Genomic DNA, 22,248 nt, shown 5'->3' with positions numbered 1-22,248 from the left:
TTATTTGTGTCCTCCTTTGTGAAGACAGAACCAAAGTGTGTATTTAATTGGTCTTTCATTTCTTTGTTCCCCATTATAAATTCCCCTGATTCTGACTGCAAGAGACCTACGCTTGACTTCAACAATCTTTTTCTCTTCACATATCGATAAAAGCTTTTACAGAGGAGGCGGGATTGGAGGCGTGTGAAGTGTTAAAATTGTAAAAACTGGCGGGCGTGCCCGATCCCGCCTCCGAGCAATTTTCCTACATGCGAGTTTTCTGACCCCCATCTCCAAGTGCCTCTATAATCCCATTTTGAGAGGCCTTTCTGATTTTAACAGTTTTCCCACATGCTGCACGCCTCCTCTGAAACACGCCAGTGAATCCTTGCGGCAGCACAAGTGGATTGCTTACTAACAGCTGCAGCTCCACCATTAAAAAGGAGTTTTCACCAATCATCATTTGCAGGTGGCAGAACGTTGCTGTCTCAGGTCTGGGATAACTTTTAACAGGCCTACTCAGTGTTGTGGAAGTTTGGAGCCTGACACCCATCTCCAGTGTGACCTCCTGGGAAACCCCTCTCCCCACCTTGAATGAGCGCTTCCTCAACTGAGCTATATACCAGAAGAATGGGAACCATTTATTTCCTTTCCTCCTGGACATCAGATTTGGACGAAGACCAGCCGCGGCAGCAGCAGAACCCTGACCAACAGCAGCAGCAACAACAGGAGCGCCAAGCTGCTGCTCACCCACCTGAAGCTGCACAGGCCAAAAGGGGCCAGTGCATGGAAGCCTGTTGGCGCAGGAGATACCCCCCAAACAGGGTCTAGACAGAGCATCAGCTACCTCAACATGACTGAGCAGCAGTGCCAAAGGAGGCTCAGACTTTCGCGAGAGGTAGTGGGTGACATCTGCGCAAAGCTGCAGCAAGACCTGGAGCCCAGAGGAGCAGGTGGACACCCCTTATCAGTGGCCGTCAAAGTCACCACCGCACTCAACTTTTTTGCTTCAGGCTCATTCCAGGGATCAGCAGCAGACATCAGCGGCGTCTCCCAAGCGGCCGCACACACTTGCATCACGCAGGTAACCGATGCCCTCTTTGCCATCGCGCACAATCACATCCATTTCTCCAAGGATCGAGCAAGTGTAACTGCGCGTTCGGTTGGGTTTGACAATCTGGCAGGCTTTCCAAGGGTGCAGGGCGTCGTTGACTGCACACATGTGGCCCTTAAGGCACCCCATCACAATCCAGGTATTTTTGTCAACTGCAAGGGCTTCCACTTCCTCAACGTACAGCTGGTGTGTGACCACAAGAAGGACATTTTGCATGTTTGTGCCAAGTACCCTGGCAATTGCCATGACTCCTTCATCCTGCGCCAGTCTAGTGTGCCTCCGCTCTTCAGTCCACCAGACCAGGCTACTTGGAGACAAGGGCTATCCCCTGAAGACATGGCTAATGGCACCGTTGAGGAGCCCATCCAACGAAGCTGAGGAGCGCTACAACTCCAACCACATGTCCACCAGAGCCATAATCGAGCAAACCATCGGTTCGCTTCAGATGCCTGGATAGATCAGGTGAAGCCCTGCAGTACTCAGCAGCCAGGGTCTCCAGAATCGTTGTGGTTTGCTGTGCACTTCACAACATGGCACAGCGTCGTGGCATGCAGATGCCTGAGGAACAAGTGGCTCATCACATAGCCTCCTCATGAGGAGGAGGAGGAGAGCGACAACGACCAGCTTGCAGAGGCACATCAACCAGCGCCAGCACCATGCGAGCACATTGCTGGCCGGGATGCAAGGCACGCACTCATCTTGGTCAGATTTGCTTAGCCTAGCCAATCAAGCACTTTTGCCTCACAGCTTCTAACCAGAGCATCGACAATGGCCAAGAACCTGCGGTTCCAACCACTCTAACCACCGTACTGGCAATTGCAAGTAATCCTAAGCCCTCAATGTGGAAGCCCCATTAGCGCTATGACACATGCCACAACTGCAACAGTTGACATCAGAATTTTTAATGACAGTAACCAACTGATGGCTTTTCAACATTAAACATAACATTTCACCCAAGTGACTACCCTTGTGACTACTTGTGCATTATCTTCCTCTTAAGCGTGCTCCTACGTGGTGCTTCCCCTGTGGCTTCAGTAGATGTGGAGGCCCCTTGCTCACTTTCTTGCTGCTCCTGTCTCGACATCTTTGGCGGGCGTCCTCTGAGGTTGCAAAACTGTGAGGGCTCGGCAGCAGTCTGCTGCTCCTGCGGCTGTGCAGGGGTTGAGACACCACTCTCAGTTGGGTGGGGACTCTGGTGGGGCTCTGACCGAGGGCTCTGCAGTGGCATGGTCGTGTGAGCGCTTGGAGAGGAGCCCCCACTTCCTTGTTGTATGCCACCAACAACCCTCTCATGGGTCAGCCCCACTTCAGAGCTAGCAAGTGGCTTGACAGCACCTTGCTGCAATTCAGGAGGGCCATGAGGACCCGTTTCTGTACTGGAAGCCCTACTCCCGAGGACTTGCCTGAAGGTCTAATTTGTTTGCTCAAGAGCTGACCATCGCTTCGCAAGAGATGTCAGTCTATTCTGAACAAATACCATGTTTTGCATACCCTGGCGACTAAACTCCTCCATGGACATAGCCATCCTCTCCTCTACCGTAGCCACCCTCTCCTCTACGGTAGCCAGTCTTACCACGGAGGTTGTCATCCTTTCTGTGGTGATGCCTTCATGCGCCAACGCCTCCACAAAGGCTCTGCTCATGTTAGCGATGGACTCCTCCATTCGCTCCACACTCGCAGCGACCCTGGAGACAAAACCTGCCAGAGACTCCTGCACCTCTTCCTGGAGTTCCAGCACCGCTCTATTTCTGGATGGACCCGGAGGCAGAGGGTCAACATGCAGCTGAGCCGAGCTGGCAGAGTCCTGCGCCCTCCGACTAGGACTCTCCACTGCTGTCCCTGTCTCCACCATCTGATGATGCTCACTTGTGAGCTGTGATACACCAGGTGACAACACTGCACTATCTCGCGAAGGTATCACCGAGGTGTGAGTGTCTGCACTGGTGCTGGGTGCGCTGAATTCTGCTGACGCTGCGCCCTCAGAGGTTGCAGCTTCCTCTGAGGAGTCTGGAGGCTCAGGCAGTTCCTCCTGAATAGTGGGGACGGGGGCTTTCGATGGTCCTGTGGGGGAGTAAAGGAAAGAGTCAGAGATGTGAGGCCAAGGTTACATGCACATTGAATATTGCAGATGATCAAAAGTCAATCTGTTAGAGCATCAGAATCATTATCAGTCACTCATGCAATGTCAATGAGATGATAAACTATTCTGGCTCCAGCTTGCTCTGATGCACCCGTCTGTCCGTCTCCCACTTGCGCATCCTCCTCCACTCCCACGGGCTCCAGGGCCACCCCCTCCCAGGGGGTGAGCTGGGCTACTGAGGGTGGCCCTCCTCCTGTCCTCGCTCTTTCCCTCTTATTGTGAGCTCTCTTTTCCTGCAATGAGGGTGCCAAGTGGAGTTTGAGTGAGAATGAAGGAGTGAGTGCAGAGAATCCATATCATTGATGGTTAGAAGGAGACAAAGATGGAGTGAGGTGGCAAGACCAAAGGCCCTCCCTGTGTGTTGTAAGTTGTTTTCATAGCATCACAGCGATAGGGAGTGTGAGGGCTGCATAGTCGAATAGTTAGGTGAATGTGACTATAGAGAGAGAGGGAGTGGGTAAGGGTGCAGGGATGTCGGTGTCAAGTGGGATATGGAGGAAAAGGTTGTCAAAGCTGAGTGCTGGTGAGGAGAGGCAATGGGGATCAGATTGAGGGTGATGGGAAAGTCATACTCACTTTTCCTGTGCGCAGGTCATGAAACTTCTTCCTGCACTGCAGCCAGGTTCTGCGGCACATAGACAAAGAGTTGACCTCCTGGGCCACTTGCATCCACACAGCTTTCGTCTGCTGGGGAGGCTTCTTCCTCCCTGAGGAAGGGAAGAGCACCTCCTTATTTCCTCTTGCTCCCTCCAACAGAGCTTGCAGGATGGCGTCATCGAACCTTGGTGCAGACTTTGGCCTACTGCTGGACATATTGGCTGGAGGAATCTATCACAGCAAAGGGCATAAGGTTTGCAGTCTGCAGAAGAAGCAAGACTGCTTGCAGGCCTTAAATCCAGCAGCACTGATGATGTAATCGGAGGTGACTTTCAGGATGGAAAGACTAAGTGGGCCAGGGGTTCCCACATGCTGGAAATCAATTGCCCAATTAGGGGAAAATCGCATATTTTTCCCACGTCAAATTGGAGTCGGGTGGCTAACAGGAAAAGCGACTGACACGCCCCCAGCCCGCACCAATGGCAAAATCGAGACCCAAGAGTCTGCAAAGGGATATAGGTAGATTAAGTGAGTGGGCAGTAAGGTGGCAGATGGAGTATAATGTCAGGAAATGTGAGGTTATTCACTTTGGTAGGAAGAATAGAAAAACAGAATATTTTTTAAATGGTGAGAAACTTTTAAATGTTGGTGTTCAGAGATTTTTGGGTGTCCTCGTACAAGAAACACAGAAAGCTAGCATGCAGGTACAGCAAGCAATAAGGAAGGCAAATGGCATGTTAGCCTTTATTGCTAAGGGGTTGGAGTATAAGAGTAAGGAAGTCTTGCTACAATTGTACAGGGCCTTGGTGAGACCACACCTGGAGTACTGTGCACAGTTTTGGTCTCCTTATCTAAGGAAGAATATTCTTGCCTTGGAGGCGGTGCAACGAAGGTTCACTAGATTGATTCCTGGGATGAGAGGGCTGTCCTATGAGGAGAGATTGTGTAGAATGGGCCTATACTCTCTGGAGCTTAGAAAATGAGAGGCGACCTCATTGAAACATAGAAGATTCTGAAGGAGGTTGACAGGGTAGATGCTGAGAGGTTGTTTCCCCTGGCTGGAGTGTCTAGAACTAGGGGGAACAGTCTCAGGATAAGGGGTAGGCCATTCAAGACCGAGATGAGGGAATTAGGGATAGCATAAGATCCAAGGAGAGGACATATAAATTGGCCAGAAAAAGCAGCAAAACTGTGGATTGGGAGCAGTTTACGATTCGGCAAAGGAGGACAAACGGATTAATTAAGAGGCGGAAAATAGAATATGAGAGTAAGCTTGCCGGGAACATAAAAACTGACTGTAAAAGCTTCTATAGATATGTGAAGAGAAAAAGATTGGTGAAGTCAAGCGTAGGTCCCTTGCAGTCAGAATCAGGGGAATTTATAATGGGGAACAAAGAAATGGCTGACCAATTAAATATATAATTTGGTTCTGTCTTCACAATGGAGGACACAAATAACCTTCCAGAGATTTCGGGGAACATAGGTTCCAATGAGAGAGAGGAATTGAATGAAATCAGTATTTGTAGGAAAATGGTGTTAGGGAAATTGATGGATTGAAAGCCGATAAATCCCCAGGGCCTGATAATCTACATCCTAGGGTACTTAAGGAAGTGGCCCTAGAAATAGTAGATGCATTGCTGGTCATCTTCCAAAATTCTATATGCTCTGGAATAGTTCCCATGGGTTGGAGGGTAGCTAATGTAACCTCACTATTTTAAAAAGGTGTTAGAGAGAAAACGGGGAATTATAGACCGGTAAGCCTGACATCGGTAGTGGGGAAAATGCTAGAGTCCATTATAAAAGATGTAATAGCAGAGCACTTGGAAAACAGTGACAGGATCGGACAAAGTCAACATGGATTTACAAAAGGTAAATCATGCTTGACTAATCTACTGGAATTTTTGAGGATGTAACTGGTAGAATAGATAAGGGAGAACCAGTGGATGTGGTGTATTTGGACTTTCAGAAGGCTTTCGATAAGGTCCCGCATAAGAGATTGGCGTGCAAAGTTAAAGCACATGGGATTGGGGGTAAGGTACTGACTTGGATAGAGAACTGGTTGGCAGACAGGGAGCAAAGAGTTGGAATAAACGGGTCTTTTTCCGAATGGCAGGCAGTGACTAGTGGGGTACCGCAGGGGTTGGTGCTAGGACCCCAGCTATTCACAATACATATTAATGATCTAGATGAGGAAACTAGATGTAATATCTCCAAGTTTGCAGACGACACAAAGCTGGGTGGGCATGTGTGCTGTGAGGAGGATGCAGAGAAACTCCAGTATGATTTGGACAGGTTGGGTGATTGGGCAGATGCATGGCAGATGCAGTATAATGTGGATAAATGCAAGGTTATCCACTTTGGCAGCAAAAACAGGAAGACAGATTATTATCTGAAAGGCAATAGTTTGGGAAAAGGGGAAGTGCAACGAGACCTGGGTGTCCTTGTGCACCAGTCGCTGAAGGTAAGCATGCAGGTGCAACAGGCGGTTAAGAAGGCAAATGGTATGTTGGCCTTCATAGCGAGAGGATTCGAGTACAGGAGCAAGGATGTCTTGCAGGGGCCTTGGTGAGACCACACCTTGAGTATTGTGTGTAGTTTTGATCGCCTTATCTGAGGAAGGATGTTCTTGCCATGGAGGGAGTGCAGCGAAGATTCACCAGACTGATAGCTGGGATGGCAGTAATGACGTATGAAGAGAGATTGGGTCGATTGGGCTTGTACTCACTAGAGTTTAGAAGAATGAGAGGGGATCTCATTGAAACTTATAAAATTCTAACTGGACTAGACAGAATAGATGCAGGAAGGATGTTCCCGATGGCGGGGGAGTCCAGAACCAGGGGTCACAGTCTAAGGGTAAGGGGTAAGCCATTTAGGACAGAGACGAGGAGGAATTTCTTCACCCAGAGAGTGGTGAACCTGTGGAATTCTCTACCACAGAAGGAAGTTGAGGCCAACTTATTAAATATATTCAAGAAGGAGTTAGATATATTTCTTAAGGCTAAAGGGATCAAGGAATATGGGGAGAAAGCAGGGACAGGGTACTGAATTTGGATGATCAGCCATGATCTAATTAAATGGTGGAACAGGCTCGAGGGGCTGACTGGCCTACTCCTGCTCCTATCTTCTATGTTTCTATGTAAATTTCTTCCCTCAGGGTTGTGAATCTTTAGAATTCTCTGCCACAGAGGGCTGTGAATGTTGAGTCTTTGAATATATTCAAGGCTGAGATAGATAGATTTTTGGACTCTAGGGGAATCAAGGGATATGGAGATCAGGCGGGAAAGTGGAGTTAAGGTCGATGATTAGCCATGATCTTATTGAATGGCGGAGCAGGCTCAAGGGGCCATATGGCCTACTCCTGCTCCTATTTCTTATGTTCTTTACTTTTACACCTTTGATCACCTCTTTATTTTATATTTCATGGTTCCTGTTCCAATATGCTTACCTTATATTTAACCACAATCGAATCCTTCCACCATTTATTTCCCACATTACAACAGTGACTACACTTTGGGATGTCCTGAGGTTGTGAAATACACTAAATAAATACAAGTCTTTTCTTCTTTTTTTTCTATCTGTGTAAATGGTTCACGTATTTTACCATATTAATATGTCAATAGTATTACAAGAAATGTTCTCCAATTTATTTAGGAATAGTGGGAACTGGAGGGTGCCCAGAATGATGATGAAATTTGATGGCATCCTGTATAACATTGTGGAAGTTGGGCTAACTATTATTTCCATGTTCACGTCTCGTTCCATATTTTGTAAAGCAGGAAAACATTTGAGGACCAATTTTCCTGGGCCCCATAGAAATGTGCGCTGTGCATGGGCAGTGCTCTGGATTAGTGCTATGCCTGATGTCACTGCTTTGCACACCAATTTCCTGTCATGAATAACTTGCATGTCATGGTATGTGGATGGGTGCTAAGGCCTCCTGTTACATGTAGTCATAAGAGCACAGGAAACTGAAGTGCTGCTGCAGGCCTTAATGTCCTGTGACTGCTTAAAGGTGCTGGAGCATCTTGGAGCCTTGATAGAGGCTGTGGAAATATGGGGAAGCCCAAGCCTGGGCTGTTAATGGTTCCAACACCATCATCAAGTTTGCGGATGACACCACGGTAGTAGGCCAGATCACCAACAACGATGAGTCAGCCTACAGGGAGGAGGTCCAGCATCTCGTGAAGTGGTGCGCCGACAACAACCTGGCCCTTAACACCAAGAAAACAAAGGAAATAATCATGGACTTCAGGAAGTCCAAAGGCGGAAGTCACACCCCCATCCACATCAATGGGGCGGAGGTGGAAAGGGTGGCCAGCTTTAAGTTCCTCGGAGTCCACATCACGGAAGACCTCTCCTGGTCCCTCAACACCTCCTCTCTGGTGAAGAAGGCCCAGCAGCGCCTATATTTCTTGAGGAGGCTGAAGGGATGTAATCTGTCACCCCCGATCCTCTCTAACTTCTACCGCTGCACTATAGAGAGCATCCTGACAAACTGTATTACGGTATGGTACGGCAGCTGTAGCTCCCATGACCGGAAAGCCCTGCAGCGGGTAGTCAAAACTGCCCAACGCATTACCGGCACCCGGCTACCGACCATAGAACATATATATCAGAAACGCTGCCTACGGAGGGCACGGTCCATCATCAAAGACCCTACCCACCCCAGCCACAGTCTGTTCGCCCTCCTACCATCTGGAAGACGCTACAGATGCATTCGCACCCGTACGACCAGATTTAGGAACAGCTTCTTTCCCAGGGCTGTCATCCTACTGAACTCCACAAATAAACACTAAAGCCTGCACATCTGCCGATGCACTTTATTAAGGTCATATTTATGCTAATATATATGTACAAATGTATGTTGAAATGTTTAAGTGTCCTAATCCAAATTGTACACTCTCGGGAGCCGCAAGCCTACATTTCGTTGTACTGCACTTGTGCACTAACAATGACAATAAAAGTTGATTTGATTTGATTTGATTTGAGGCCTTAATGTCCTGTGACTGCTTAAAGGTGCTGGAGCATCTTGGAGCCTTGATAGAGGCTGTGGAAACATGGGGAAGCCCAAGCCTGGGTGAGCAGTGTTAAAGGCTACAAGTTGCACACAAATATCCTGGAGTGCTTCTGAGAATTAACTTTTGCCAGAAGATAATTTTTAAAGTGACAGTGCAAAGGAGAAAGGTTTTGCAGCAACAATAATAAAAAAATATATACAATCCATCAGCTTGCCAGAAAGAGGGCTGACCACATAAGGACGTCCCGTTTTGATGACAAGGCCACTAACCAGGTATTGCAAGAAGTAGAGCAGAGGAGGGATCTCTATTTCCTGAGCATGGCAACAACTTAGTAGTAGCAGTAGCACTGTGCCAAGGACATAGGTGTCATGCTGAAAGATGTTTGTCTCACCAGGAGTGGTGTGTAAATGTGAACCTTTACACAGCTTTAAAAATGTTTGTGAAACACATGGCACCTATCTAATATAACTCAATGTAATGAGCTACTTAAAATAGTATCTTGTAATGACAGTACAGTTTCCTGCAAAATAAGGATCGACTCACTGGTCACAAGCCACACTCAATCCACACAAGTATCTATTGCATGAAAGATCAGTAAAACGGCACCATTTTCACAGTAACTGCAACCATTTCTGAGTGCAAAGGGAAACAGCCCTGCTATTGTTGTACGGGATCATGGAAGTCTTATGTGTCCCTGGAGGAGAAGGTGGCATTTAATAGTTAACAGGCCATAGCTTCTAGAGGACGACCTGCTACAGTTCAAGAAGCAACCCCACGTGAGAAAAGTTCACTGGATCTCTAACTTGAGAGAGATAGGAGGAGATGGTGAAGCGAGTGGGCATGTCTGTAATGTGGGTTTGTTGTTCTGAGTATTTGGGCAAGTATGACCTGATCAAAAAGAGAGTCATTATAGATTTGTGATGTTAGGTCATGTCTGACTAATAACAACAACAACAACAACTCGTATTTATATAGCGCCTTTAACGTAGTAAAACGTCCCAAGGCATTGCACAGGAGTATTATAAGACAAGAAATTTGACACCTAGTTGAATTTTTTGAGGAGGTCACTAGCATGGTAGAAAGAGGACTGTTATAGGTATTTTTACATGGACTTCCAGAAGGCATTTAATAAGGTTTTGTAGAAGAGATTATCAAAAATGAAAGCACATGGAACTGGAGGTGACCTTGTGACATGGGATGGTAATTAGTTGGGAGGTAAGAGACAGAGCATAGAGATAAAAGTAGCATTCTCTGATTGGCAGCATGTGACAAGCGGTGTTCCCCAGGGATATGTTCGGGGGGGTTTAAACTAAAATGGCAGGAGGTTGGGAACCTGAGCAGGGAGACAGAGGAAAGGAAAACAGGGATAAAAGCAAAAGATAGGAAGGAGAAAAACAAAAGTGGCAGTCAGAGAAATCAACGGTTTAAATCAAACGTGGCCACAGTAAATAATAATTCTAATAGGTCTAAGAGCGTTAAAAAAACAAGCCTGAAGGCTTTGTGTCTTAATGCGAGGAGCATTTGTAATAAGGTGGATGAATTGACTGCGCAAATAGAGGTAAACGAATACGATTTGGTTGGGATTACAGAAACGTGGTTCAAGGATGGCCAAGACTGGGAACTCAACATCCAGGGGTATTCGATATTCAGAAAAGATAGGCAAAAAGGAAAGGGAGGTGGGGTAGCATTACTGGTTAAAGAAGGGATTAATACAATTGTAATGAAGGATATTAGCTCTGATGATGTGGAATCTGTATGGGTAGAATTGAGAAATACTAAGGGGAAAAAAATATTAGTGGGAGTGGTATATAGACCTCCAAACAGTAAGGTGGAGGTTGGGGATGGCATTAAAAGGGAAATTAAAGAAGTGTGCAATAAGGGCACAGCAGTCATCATGGGTGACTTTAACCTACATATAGATTGGGCCAACCAAATTGGTAACAATACTGTGGAGGAGGGATTCCTGGAGTGTTTACGGGATGGTTTCCTGGACCAATATTTCGAGGAACCAACCAGAGATCAGGCCATCTTAGACTGGGTATTATGCAACGAGAAAGGATTAATTAGCAATCTTGTTGTACGACGCCCCTTGGGTCGGAGCGATCATAATATGATCGAATTCTTCATTAAGATGGAGAATGAAGTAGCTGATTCAGAGACAAGGGTCCTCAATTTAAATAAAGGAAACTACGATGGTCTGAGGAGCGAGTTGGGTAGGATTGAGTGGGGAATGGCGCTCAAAGGGTTGACGGTGGATAGGCAATGGCAAACATTCAAAGACCGAATGGATGAGCTACAGAATTTGTTCATCCCAGTTTGGCGTAAAAATAAAACAAAAAAGGTGACCCAACCATGGCTAACAAGGGAAATTAGGGATAGCATAAGATCCAAGGAGAGGACATATAAATTGGCTAGAAAAAGCAATAATCCTGAGGATTGGGAGCAGTTTAGGAGTCAACAAAGGAGGACAAAAGGATTAATTAAGAAAGGGAAAATAGAATATGAGAGTAAGCTTTCAGGGAACATAAAAGCTGACTGTAAAAGCTTTTATAGATATGTGAAGAGAAAAAGTTTAGTGAAGTCAAGCGTAGGTCCCTTACAGTCAGAATCAGGGGAATTTATAATGGGAAACAAGGAAATGGCAGACCAATTAAATGCATACTTTGGTTCTGTCTTCACAAAGGAGGACACAAATAACCTCCCAGAGATGCCGGGGAACATAGGGTCTGATGAAAGCGAGGAACTGAAAGAAATCAGTATTTGTAGGAAAATGGTGTTAGGAAAATTGATGGGACTGAAGGCCGATAAATCCCCAGGGCCTGATGGTCTACATCCCAGGGTACTTAAGGAAGTGGCCCTAGAGATAGTAGATGCATTACTGATCATCTTCCAGAACTCGATAGACTCTGGAACGGTACCCATGGATTGGAGGGTAGCTAATGTTACCCCACTATTCAAAAAAGGTGGTAGAGAAAAAGCGGGGAATTATAGACCGGTAAGCCTGACATCGGTAGTGGGGAAAATGCTAGAGTCTATTATAAAAGATGTAATAGCAGAGCACTTGGAAAGCAGTGACAGGATCGGACAAAGTCAACATGGATTTACAAAAGGTAAATCATGCTTGACTAATCTACTGGAATTTTTTGAGGATATAACTGGTAAAATGGATAAGGGAGAACCAGTGGATGTGGTGTATTTGGACTTTCAGAAGGCTTTCGATAAGGTCCTACACAAGAGATTAGCGTGCAAAATTAAGGCACATGGGATTGGGGGCAAGGTATTGACTTGGATAGAGAACTGGTTGGCGGACAGAAAGCAAAGAGTTGGAATAAACGGGTCGTTTTCCGAGTGGCAGGCAGTGACTAGTGGGGTACCGCAAGGATCGGTCCTAGGACCCCAGCTGTTCACAATATATATCAATGATCTGGACGAGGGAATTGGATGTAATATCTCCAAATTTGCAGACGACACAAAGCTGGGCGGGAGGGTAAGCTGCGAGGAGGATGTCGGGAAACTCCAGTACGATTTGGACAGGTTGGGTGATTGGGCAGAAACATGGCAAATGCACTATAATGTGGATAAATGTGAGGTTATCCACTTTGGTGGCAAAAACAGGAAGGCAGATTATTATTTGAATGACAATAGATTGGGAGAAGGGGACGTGCAAAGAGACCTGGGTGTCCTTGTGCACCAGTCGCTGAAGGTAAGCATGCAGGTGCAGCAGGCGGTTAAGAAGGCAAATGGTATGTTGGCCTTCGTAGCAAGAGGGCTCGAGTACAGGAACAAGGATGTCTTGCTACAGTTGTACAGGGCCTTGGTGAGACCGCACCTTGAGTATTGTGTGCAGTTTTGGTCACCTTACCTGAGGAAGGACGTTCTTGCCATGGAGGGAGTGCAGCGAAGATTCACCAGGCTGATACCTGGGATGGCAGGAATGACGTATGAGGAGAGATTGTGTCAATTGGGCTTATACTCACTGGAGTTTAGAAGATTGAGAGGGGATCTCATCGAAACCTATAAAATTCTGTCAGGTCTGGACAGACTAGATGCAGGAAGGATGTTTCTGATGGCCGGGGAGTCCAGAACCAGGGGTCATAGTCTAAGGATAAGGGGTAAGCCATTTAGGACTGAAATGAGGAGGAATTTCTTCACCCAGAGAGTGGTGAACCTGTGGAATTCTCTGCCACAGAGGGCGGTGGAGGCCAGTTCATTAAATATATTCAAGAAAGAGTTGGATATGTTTCTTGAGGCTGAAGGGATCAAGGGATATGGGGAAAAGGCAGGGACAGGGTACTGAATTTGGATGATCAGCCATGATCACATTGAATGGCGGAGCAGGCTCGAAGGGCCGAATGGCCTACTCCTGCTCCTATCTTCTATGTTTCTATGTTTCTATGTACTGGAGCTTTAGTTTTTCACCATAAAACATTATTGACTTGGAGGAAGGAATATAGAGTTGTATATCCAAGTTTTCAGATAACACTACATTAGGAGGCATAATAAGTTATGTAGAGGGGTGCAGGAAGTTACAAAGGGATTTAGACGAATTACTTGAGTAGACAAACTATGATAACTGGAGTTCAATGTGGGGAAGTGTGACGTCATCCCTTTGGATCGAGAAAGACAAATCAGAATATTTTCTTAATGGCAAGAGACTAGAAACTGTGGAGGAGCAAAAGTGTTCATGTATACAAATCACTAAAAGCTCGTGCACAGGTACAAAAGGTAATCAAAAAGGTTAATTGAATAATTGAATATTGGCCTTTATTCTCAAGCGGATTAAAATACAAAAATGAGGAAGTGATGCTTTAGTTTTACAGAGCCTTGGTCAGACCCCATCTGAAGTACTGCATTCAATTTTGGACAGTGCACCTCAGGAAAGATATACTGGCCTTAGAAGGGGTACAGCGCAGAATTACCAGGATGATACCGGGGCTTAAAGGGTTAAATTGAGGACAGGTTGCATAAACTTGGTTTATATACCCTTTACTTTAGAAGGTTGAGGGTGTCATCTAATCAAGATGTTTAAAATAATGAGACTCGATAGAGTATTTACAGAGAAATTATTTCCTCTGGTGGGGGAATCCAAAACAAGGGAGCATGATCCTAAAATTAGGGCTAGGCTAGTGAAATCAGGAAGCATTTTTTCCACACAGAGGGTAGTGGAAATCTAGAGCTGCCTCCCCTAAAAGGTTGTGTTAATTTACATTTTCAAGACTGAAATTGATAGATTTTTTTGGGTAAGGTATCAAGGGATATGGAGGAAAAGTGGGTAAATGGAGCTGAGGTACAGAACAGCCATGATTTAATAGAATAGCCTTGAGACTCTGAATGGCCTACTGGTTTTCTATATTCCTATGGCACTCAAAACATGACAGGTGGATATTGCAGGAAGGACCAAAAAGCACAAGGGAACTTGGAGGAGGTGGTGCAATTTTAACCCATAATACTGGCAGCAACAGCTTCTGCCCCATCTGCCTACCACAAAAAAGTTACTTACCCTAATAATGCACTGGAAATACACCAAAAATGTGAAGAAATTACCCCGCCCCGCTAAATTAGCACTGTTTAAAGAGCTGGAGAGATATCCCGGCCAGCATTTATCCCTCAACAAACACCACTAATCTGCTCATTTATCTCATTGCTGTTTGTGGGACCTTGCTGTGTTAGAATTGGCTGTCATGTTTCCCTACATTACAAAATGTGACTACACTTCAAAATTATATTATAATTGGATGTGAAACACTTTGGGATGGCCTCGGGTCATTAAAGGCGATATATAAAAGTGTAAATTCTTTCTTTAATCCTTCTAAATGTTAATGGTATGCTGAATCATACTGGTACCTTTAATAATTTAAAGATGATCAACTGGCTGTCAGTCAGATGGTCTATGTGGTCACTTCTGAAGTGTAACTTTAAATTCCAAGCTTGATTGACATTTGAGATCCCCTGCTGCTATTAGATGGGATTAACCAGTTGTTTATCATGCTACTATATGGAACAGTAAACTTTAACACAGTGGTTCAGTGGCAAGTAGCCCGAAGGGATTAAACAAAAAAAGGACAGAATTGTAAGTTTTTAATTGGTCTCTTAAAATGGGTCAAACTAGTTTCTGGGTTATTAAGTATGTTTAGAAATTGAGAAGAAGGTTAGTTTAAAAAGAACATAGCTACCAGTGACCACCAGCGTTTTAACACAACGTGAATATAATATTGAACTGACGGCACTATCACATGAATGATTAATGTTTTCCTTTTCTCTATGGTGAGTCAATTTTCACTAATATACAAAACAATTCCACCTACATAGTAGGCAATAGAGCATCAGTGACATTAATGCTGTGACCTTTACTCAGCACATTGTATGAGATGGAAGACAAGGGTTTTAAGGTTAACCCACTCGATTCAGTAGATCTCATTTCTAACCCTCATTGGTATTATTCATTGTTGCCCATCTAAAGTACTGTCACTCTTCAGACATTTCAATTTAATGTTCCAGTCAGTGACTACAGTATTATATTTGCCTTTTTTATAAACAAACTAATTGTGACAAAAATGAAACACTTTAGTCTATGATAATTCTTTTTCTGGTGGCAGACTTATATATTAAGTACAATACATGTGCCATGCATTTCATTGAGAATGTCCATGGGAAACTTCCCCCATGAGCAAACCCATGATACTGCCTGTAGTACTGGTTACATCTGTAGGTGGCATTGTGATAGGAGTTTTCAATGTTAAGGATGTCACATCTTGCCTGTCACAGATCTGCCCAGGCTGGTATCACATGCAGTCAGTGCTGCCCCTACAGATATTTCCCTTTTTTTTTAATGACCTGCTTCTTCCTAAAATTCTATTATTTTAACCAACTACTACCCATGGTTGCAGATTATTTGTACTTTACTAGAGTCATAGGGCTCGATTTTGCTAGGCCCAAGGAAGCGGGATTGGAGGCGTGAGGTGGTAAAATCGCAAAAAATGGCGGGCGGGCCCGATCCTGCCTCCATTGTGCCTCCAAGCAATTTTCACAAATGCGTGTTTTCTGACCCCGTTTCCATCCCGCCTCCAAGAGGCGGGATAGGCCCTTAACAACCAGTGAAGAGCCTCTATAATCCCATTTTGAGAGGCCTTTCTGATTTTGCCACTTTTCCCACGTCCTGCTCGTCTCCTCTGGAACACGCCAGTGAATCCTGGCAGCATCACAAGTGGACTGCTTATTGACAGCTGCAGCTCCACCATTAAAAAGGAGTTTTCAGAAATCATTATTTGCAGGTGGCAGAACTACGTTGTCTCAGGTCTGGGGGAACTTTTAGCAGGTATACCCATTGTTGTGGAAGTTTGGAGCCAGACACCCATCTCCAGTGTGGCCTCCTGGGAAACCCCTCTCATCACCTTGACTGAGCGCTTCCTCAACTGAGGCATATACCAGAAGCATGGGAACCATTTATTTCCTTTACTCCTGGACATCAGATTCGAATGAAGACCAGCCGTGGCAGCAGCAAAACCGTGAACAACAGCACCACCATCAGCAGCAGCAACAACAGGAGCGCCAAGCTGCTGCTCACCCACCTGAAGCTGCACAGGCCAGAAGGCGCAAGCGCGCAACCACATTGCTGCCCGGGATGCAAGGGATGCACTCACCTTGGCCAGATTTACTTAGGCTGCACGATCAAATACTTTTGCCTCGCACCTTCTTATCAGACCATCGACAATGGCCAAGAACCTGCGGATTCCTATCACTCTGACCACCATACTGACAATTGCAAGTCGCCCTAAGCCCTCAATGTGGAAGTCCCATTAGCGAAATGACACACACCACAACTGCAACAGTTTGCCATCAGAATTTTTTATGACAATAAGCAACTGGTGGCTTTTCAAAATTAAACACAACGTTACACCCAAGTGACTACCCTTGTGACTACTTGTGCATTATCTTCCTCTTACGCGTACTCCTATGTGGTGCTTCCCCTGTGGCTTCAGCAGATGTGGAGGCCTCTTGCTCACTTTCTTGCAGCTCCTGTCTCAATACCTTTGGCGAGCATCCTCTGGGGTTGTGAACCTGTGAGGGCTCGGCAACAGTCTGCTGCTCCTGCAGCTGTGCAGGGGTTGAGACGCCGATCTCAGTTGGGTGGGGACTCTGGTGGTGCTCTGACCGAGGGCTCTGCAGTGGCATGGTCATGTGAGCGCTTGGAGAGGAGCCCCCATTTCCTTGTTGTATGCCACCAACATCCCTCTTATGGGTCAGCCCCACTTCAGAGCTAGCAAGTGGCTTGACAGCACCTTGCTGCACTGCAGGGGGGCCATGAGGACCCGTTTCTGCACTGGAAGTCCTACTCTTCCTGGAGTTCCAGCACCGCTCTCCTTCTGGATGGGCCTGGAGGCACAGGCTCGACATGCAGCGGAGCCGAGCTGGGAGCGTCCTCTCCACTGCGACGAGGACTTTCCATTGCTGTCCCTGTCTCCACCATCTGCTGATGCTCACTTGTGAGTTGTGATACACCAGGTGTCAACTCTACTCTATGTCTCGAAGGTCCCACCGAGGTGTGAGTGTCTGCGCTGGTGCTGGGTGCGTTTTATTCTGCTGACGGAGTACACTCAGAGGTTGCAGCTTCCTCTGAGGAGTCTGGAAGCTCAGGCTCTTCCTCCTGGACAGTGGGGACGGGGGCTCTCGATGGTCCTGTGGGGGAGTAAAGGAAAGAGTTAGAGATGTGAGGTAAATGTTGCATGCACATTGAATTGTGCAGATGATCATAAGTCAATCTGTTAGTGCATTAGAATCATTATCATTCAGTCATGCAATGTCAATGAGAGAGATGCCAAACTATTCTGTCACCAGCTTGCTGTGATGCGCCCGCCTGTCCGTCCCCCACTTGGGAATCCTCCTCAATCCTGGCGATTTGCAGGGCCGCCTCCTCTGAGATGGTGAGCTGGGCTACTGAGGGTGGCCCTCCTCCTGTCCTCGCTCTATCCCTCTTATTGTGGGCTCTCTTTTCCTGCAATGAGGGACACAAGTGGAGTTTGAGTTAGGATAAAGGAGTGAGTGTAGAGAATCCATAGCATAGATGCTTAGAAGGAGACAAAGGGCCCGCCCTGTGTGTTGTAAGTTGTTGTCATTGCGTCACAGTGATAGGGAGTGTGAGGGCTGCATGGCCGAATAGTTAAGTGAATGTGACCCTAGAGAGGGAATGGGTAAGGGTGCAGGGATGTCAGTGTCAGGTGAGATATGGAAGAAGAGGTTGGCAAAGCAGAGTGCTGGTGAGGAGAGGTGATGGGGATCAGATTGAGGGTGATGAGAAAGTCATACTCACTTTTCCTGTGTGGAGAAGGTCATGAAAACTCTTCCTGCACTGCAGCCAGGTTCTGCAGCACATAGAGGATGGCATTGACCTCCTGGGCCACTTGCAGCCACACAGCTTTAGTCTGTTTTGGTGGCTTTTTTCTCCCTGAGGAAGGGAAGAGCACCTCCTTATTAGATCTTGCTCCCTGCACCAGAGCTTGGAGGGAGGACTCATCAAATCAAAGTGCACATTTTTGCTCGCTGGTGGACATGGTCGGTAAATTAAGTCCTTCATACAATGTCCAAAGCGTTTCCAGTCTCCAGAAGAAGCAAGGCTGCTTGCAGGCCTTAAATCCAGCAGCACTGATGACGACATCGGAGGCAGCTTTCAGGATGGAAAGACTAATTGGGCCAGGGGTTCCCACACGCTGGAAATCAAGGCCTAGAAATTCAGTATAGCCACTTTTGGGGCGCTAAAGTCGGGCGGCCGCTAAAGTTTGCGCCTGGCGCAAAGTCGTGCCACCTTCACCGATATTCAGTCGCATCGCCCCAAGAGGTTGCTGCTGCGCTAAAACAGGCGATGCACGACTATCTTTAGGCGCTAAGCCAGCGGTGCTGAGCGATACCCCCGAGGCCGGGCGCAGCGCCGGTGCGGCGAGTTGTTGATTGACGGCAGACACTCTGGCGCCGGTCAGCTCTTAAAGGGGGAGGGTGGATTTGTTTGCCTGCCACGCCCTGCACACTGCAGCCCTCAACCTAGGCCTGACCACTTCTGCTTCATCTGCACAACGCCCAGGGCTATGGAGAAGGCCAGGGAGAGAGCGCAGCGCTTCAGCGACAGTGACCTGAGGGTGCTGATTGGCGGAGTGGAGCGCAGGCGCCATGTTCTGTTCCCAGAAGGTGGCAAGAGGCCGCTGCCCAGCGCCTACCGGAAAGCCTGGAGGGAGGTCTCAAACAGGGTGTCTTCCAACAGCGTGGTTGCCAGGACTCCTGTGCAATGCCGGAAAAAGTTCAACGACCTCACTCGGGTTGTCAGGGTGAGTACCCTTTCCAGTGTCCTCCTCATCCCTGCATGTGCACCTCACTTTATGGGCAAAGGGACCTGAAAGCCCTAATGGCCAGCCCTCATCCAGCAGCTATGGGACTGTCATGAAAATCACTTGCACATTCAGCACTTTACACACTGTACAAGCTATTCGACCATGGGAGGCATTGCAGACAAGATCAGGGCTTCACACTGTCAGGGCCAGTCCACCATGGGAGGCAGTGCAGACAAGATCAGGGCTTCACACTGTACAAGCTATTCGACCATGGGAGGCAGTGCAGACAAGATCAGGGCTACACACTGTACTTAGAGGCCGTCCTTTCTCTTGCAGGCCAAGGTGGCGCACAACCGGCGGAAACGAACTGAGACCGGGGGAGGCCGTCCTGACGTCAAAGAGCTCTCCGACCTCGACCAGCGTGTGGAGCGCATTATGGCAGGCCGGCTGATTGGCCCCGTCGCCAGTGGAGATGCCGACCCTGTTCTGGGCACCAATGGTAAGGGCATCACCTTTTTGACCTCTCTCGTTCCACTTGCGCCTCAGATCAGCATCCTTTGCCACTGTCCGACCAATGCAGTGAATGGCACCACTCATGCCTCCCTCGCTGCCGCCCTGTCCTCACTCTAAAGCTACTCTTGTGCCTTCCTGCTTTCAGATGGTGAATCGCCAGGTGAGGAGGCGGGCCCTCAAGCTGCCACTGTCAGCGCTTCCGAATTAGAGGAGGAGGAAGAGGAAGCCGGCCCATCAGTGCCACCCTCAGCCGCGCCAGCCCATGGCGATGAAGGGGACACGTCTTCCCTGGAGGGGAGCCGGGGGGAAGGGTCGGAGGAGAGTGAAGCTCCGGGGCCCAGCGGCCTGCAGCAACGCGGGAGGGGTGGGGAAGCTCGGCGGACTTCTCCCCAGAGGGTGAGTGCGGCCTCCAGTCCTGCGACGGTCAGCGCAGAGGAGGTGCGGCTCCTGGAGGAAATGGCCGTCCAGGCTGAGCGCAGGCATAATGAGCTCATGGCTGCAGTGGCAAGGATGCCTGACTCCATTGAGTCTTTGTCAAGGAGTGTGCAGCAATTTGGAGCAGCACAGGCCAGGAGTCTGGATCAATTCAGTGCAGCACAGGCCAGGAGTCTACAGGACTTCGCGGCAGCACAGGCGGCTTCGAGCCAAGTGCTCAGTCGTGCCGTCCATTCACTGGCTGTTGTCATGCGGACACAGACCAGGGCCACACGGGCACTAACTGCTGTCACCCTCGCTGGATCAGCCAGGCATCGCCAGGGCACTCGCCGCGCAGCAGCAGCCCAGCAGTCTGTCCTTCAGCTGTTTGCTGCGCATGCTGCAGTGCTGGCCCGTGCGAGTGCCAATGTCTCAGGCGACCAGCGAGCACCTGCGATCTGTCAGGTTGGCACCATTCCTGCAGCCGACACTGCCACTCCGCCATTGCAGCTGCCACGAGCCGCTGGACAGACTGCTGCCGCCCAAGCAGAGTTGCAGCAGTCAGCAGCCGGCCCCTCGAGGGCCAGAGCTGGTGCAAGCCGACCCCCAAGGGCATCTGCCGTCTCGCCATCTGACCCTCAGCAGCCTTCCCCCAGCCTTGCTGCAGCCACTGGGCTCCCATTGAGGAGGAGCTGCAGGGCGGGCAGGGGCCAGGCAAGAATGCGAAAGGCATCGCCCTCGCAGGGCAAAAAGTAGAAGGTCTGCACAAATGCTTTGTGGTTGTTGAAAGGCCGAGACTGGTGTAGTTGTGTTTTTGTAAGGCCGAGACTGGTGTCTTTCTTTGTTTTTGTAAGGCCGAGACTGGTGTCTTTCTTTGTTTTTGTAAGGCCGAGACTGGTGTCTTTTTTAGTTTTTGTAAGGCCGAGACTGTTAGTTTTGTGTTTTTGGAGGGGGCCTCTCCACATGAGGTTGTAATGTGGGAAGGGCAGAGGTTTGCAATAAATTAATGTTCTTAAATTGCACTGTGCATGGTTTTTTTGTCAAGTCCTGGTTGCCCTGCTCGGCTGAGGGCTTGTGGAGCGGCTACATTCATCTGCTGCCATTGGCACAAGCCATTCCCTGAGAGGGGGCCTAGAACCGATGTTCAATAAGCCGGCGACGGGCGGCCCTTGCACTTTCTGCCTCCCTCCTGTGCTGGTCCTCCTCCTCCTCCTCCTCCTCAGGTGGTCCTCCAATCTCTGGTGGCAGTGGCTGAGTCCTGCGGATAGCCAGGTTGTGCAGCATGCAGCAAACGACCACGAAATGGAAGACTCGCTCCGGCGAATATTGTAGGGCTCGACCGGAACGATCCAGACAGCAGAACCGTTGCTTCAGGACGCCGATTGTTTGCTCTATGATGTTCCTGGTCGCTTGATGGCTATCGTTGTATCCCTCTTCAGCAGGGGTGCTGGGCGCATGGAGCGGGGTCATCAGCCAGGTACACAAAGGATAGCCTTTGTCCCCGATAAGCCATCCTCGTGGGTGAGGCTGGGCCTGGAACATGTCTGCCACAGAAGTCTGGCGCAGGATGAAGGCATCGTGGCTGCTGCCTGGAAAGCGGGCATTGACAGCTAGGATGAGCTGCCTGTGGTCACACACCAGCTGGACATTGAGCGAATGGTAGCCCTTCCGGTTGCGGTAATCCTCGGAATTCTCCAGAGGTGCCCGCAAAGCCACATGCGTGCAGTCAATGGCGCCCTGCACCATGGGGAAGCCCGCGAATGCTGCAAAGCCCATTGCACACTGTTGCTGCTTGGCAAGGGCCATGGAGAAGGAGATGAACTGACGTCTCCTTTTGAAAAGGGCATTGGTCACCTGGCGGATGCAGCAATGCACGGCGAACTGGGAGATGTTGGCAATGTCCCCAGTAGCGGATTGGAAGGAGCCGGTGGCATAGAAGTTGAGAGCCACCGTCACCTTCACTGCCACCGACAGAGACGTCCTGCTCCTCAGCTGTGGCTGCAGATCACCGCCAAGCAGGTGGCAGATCTCTGTGACCACCTCCCTTCGGAATCGCAGCCTCCGAACACACTGCTCGTCAGACATGTTGAGATAGGAGAACTGCTGGCGGTATACCCTGGGTGGGTAAGGCCTCCTTTCCCGACGCCTGTTGCTCCC

This window comes from Somniosus microcephalus, chromosome 7, assembly GCF_052327205.1.
Source record: "Somniosus microcephalus isolate GS21.2 chromosome 7, FLI_Smic_1.0, whole genome shotgun sequence".
NCBI lineage: Eukaryota > Metazoa > Chordata > Chondrichthyes > Squaliformes > Somniosidae > Somniosus > Somniosus microcephalus.
The sequence above is the reverse complement of the archived record's forward strand: the minus strand, read 5'-3'. Positions refer to the sequence as shown.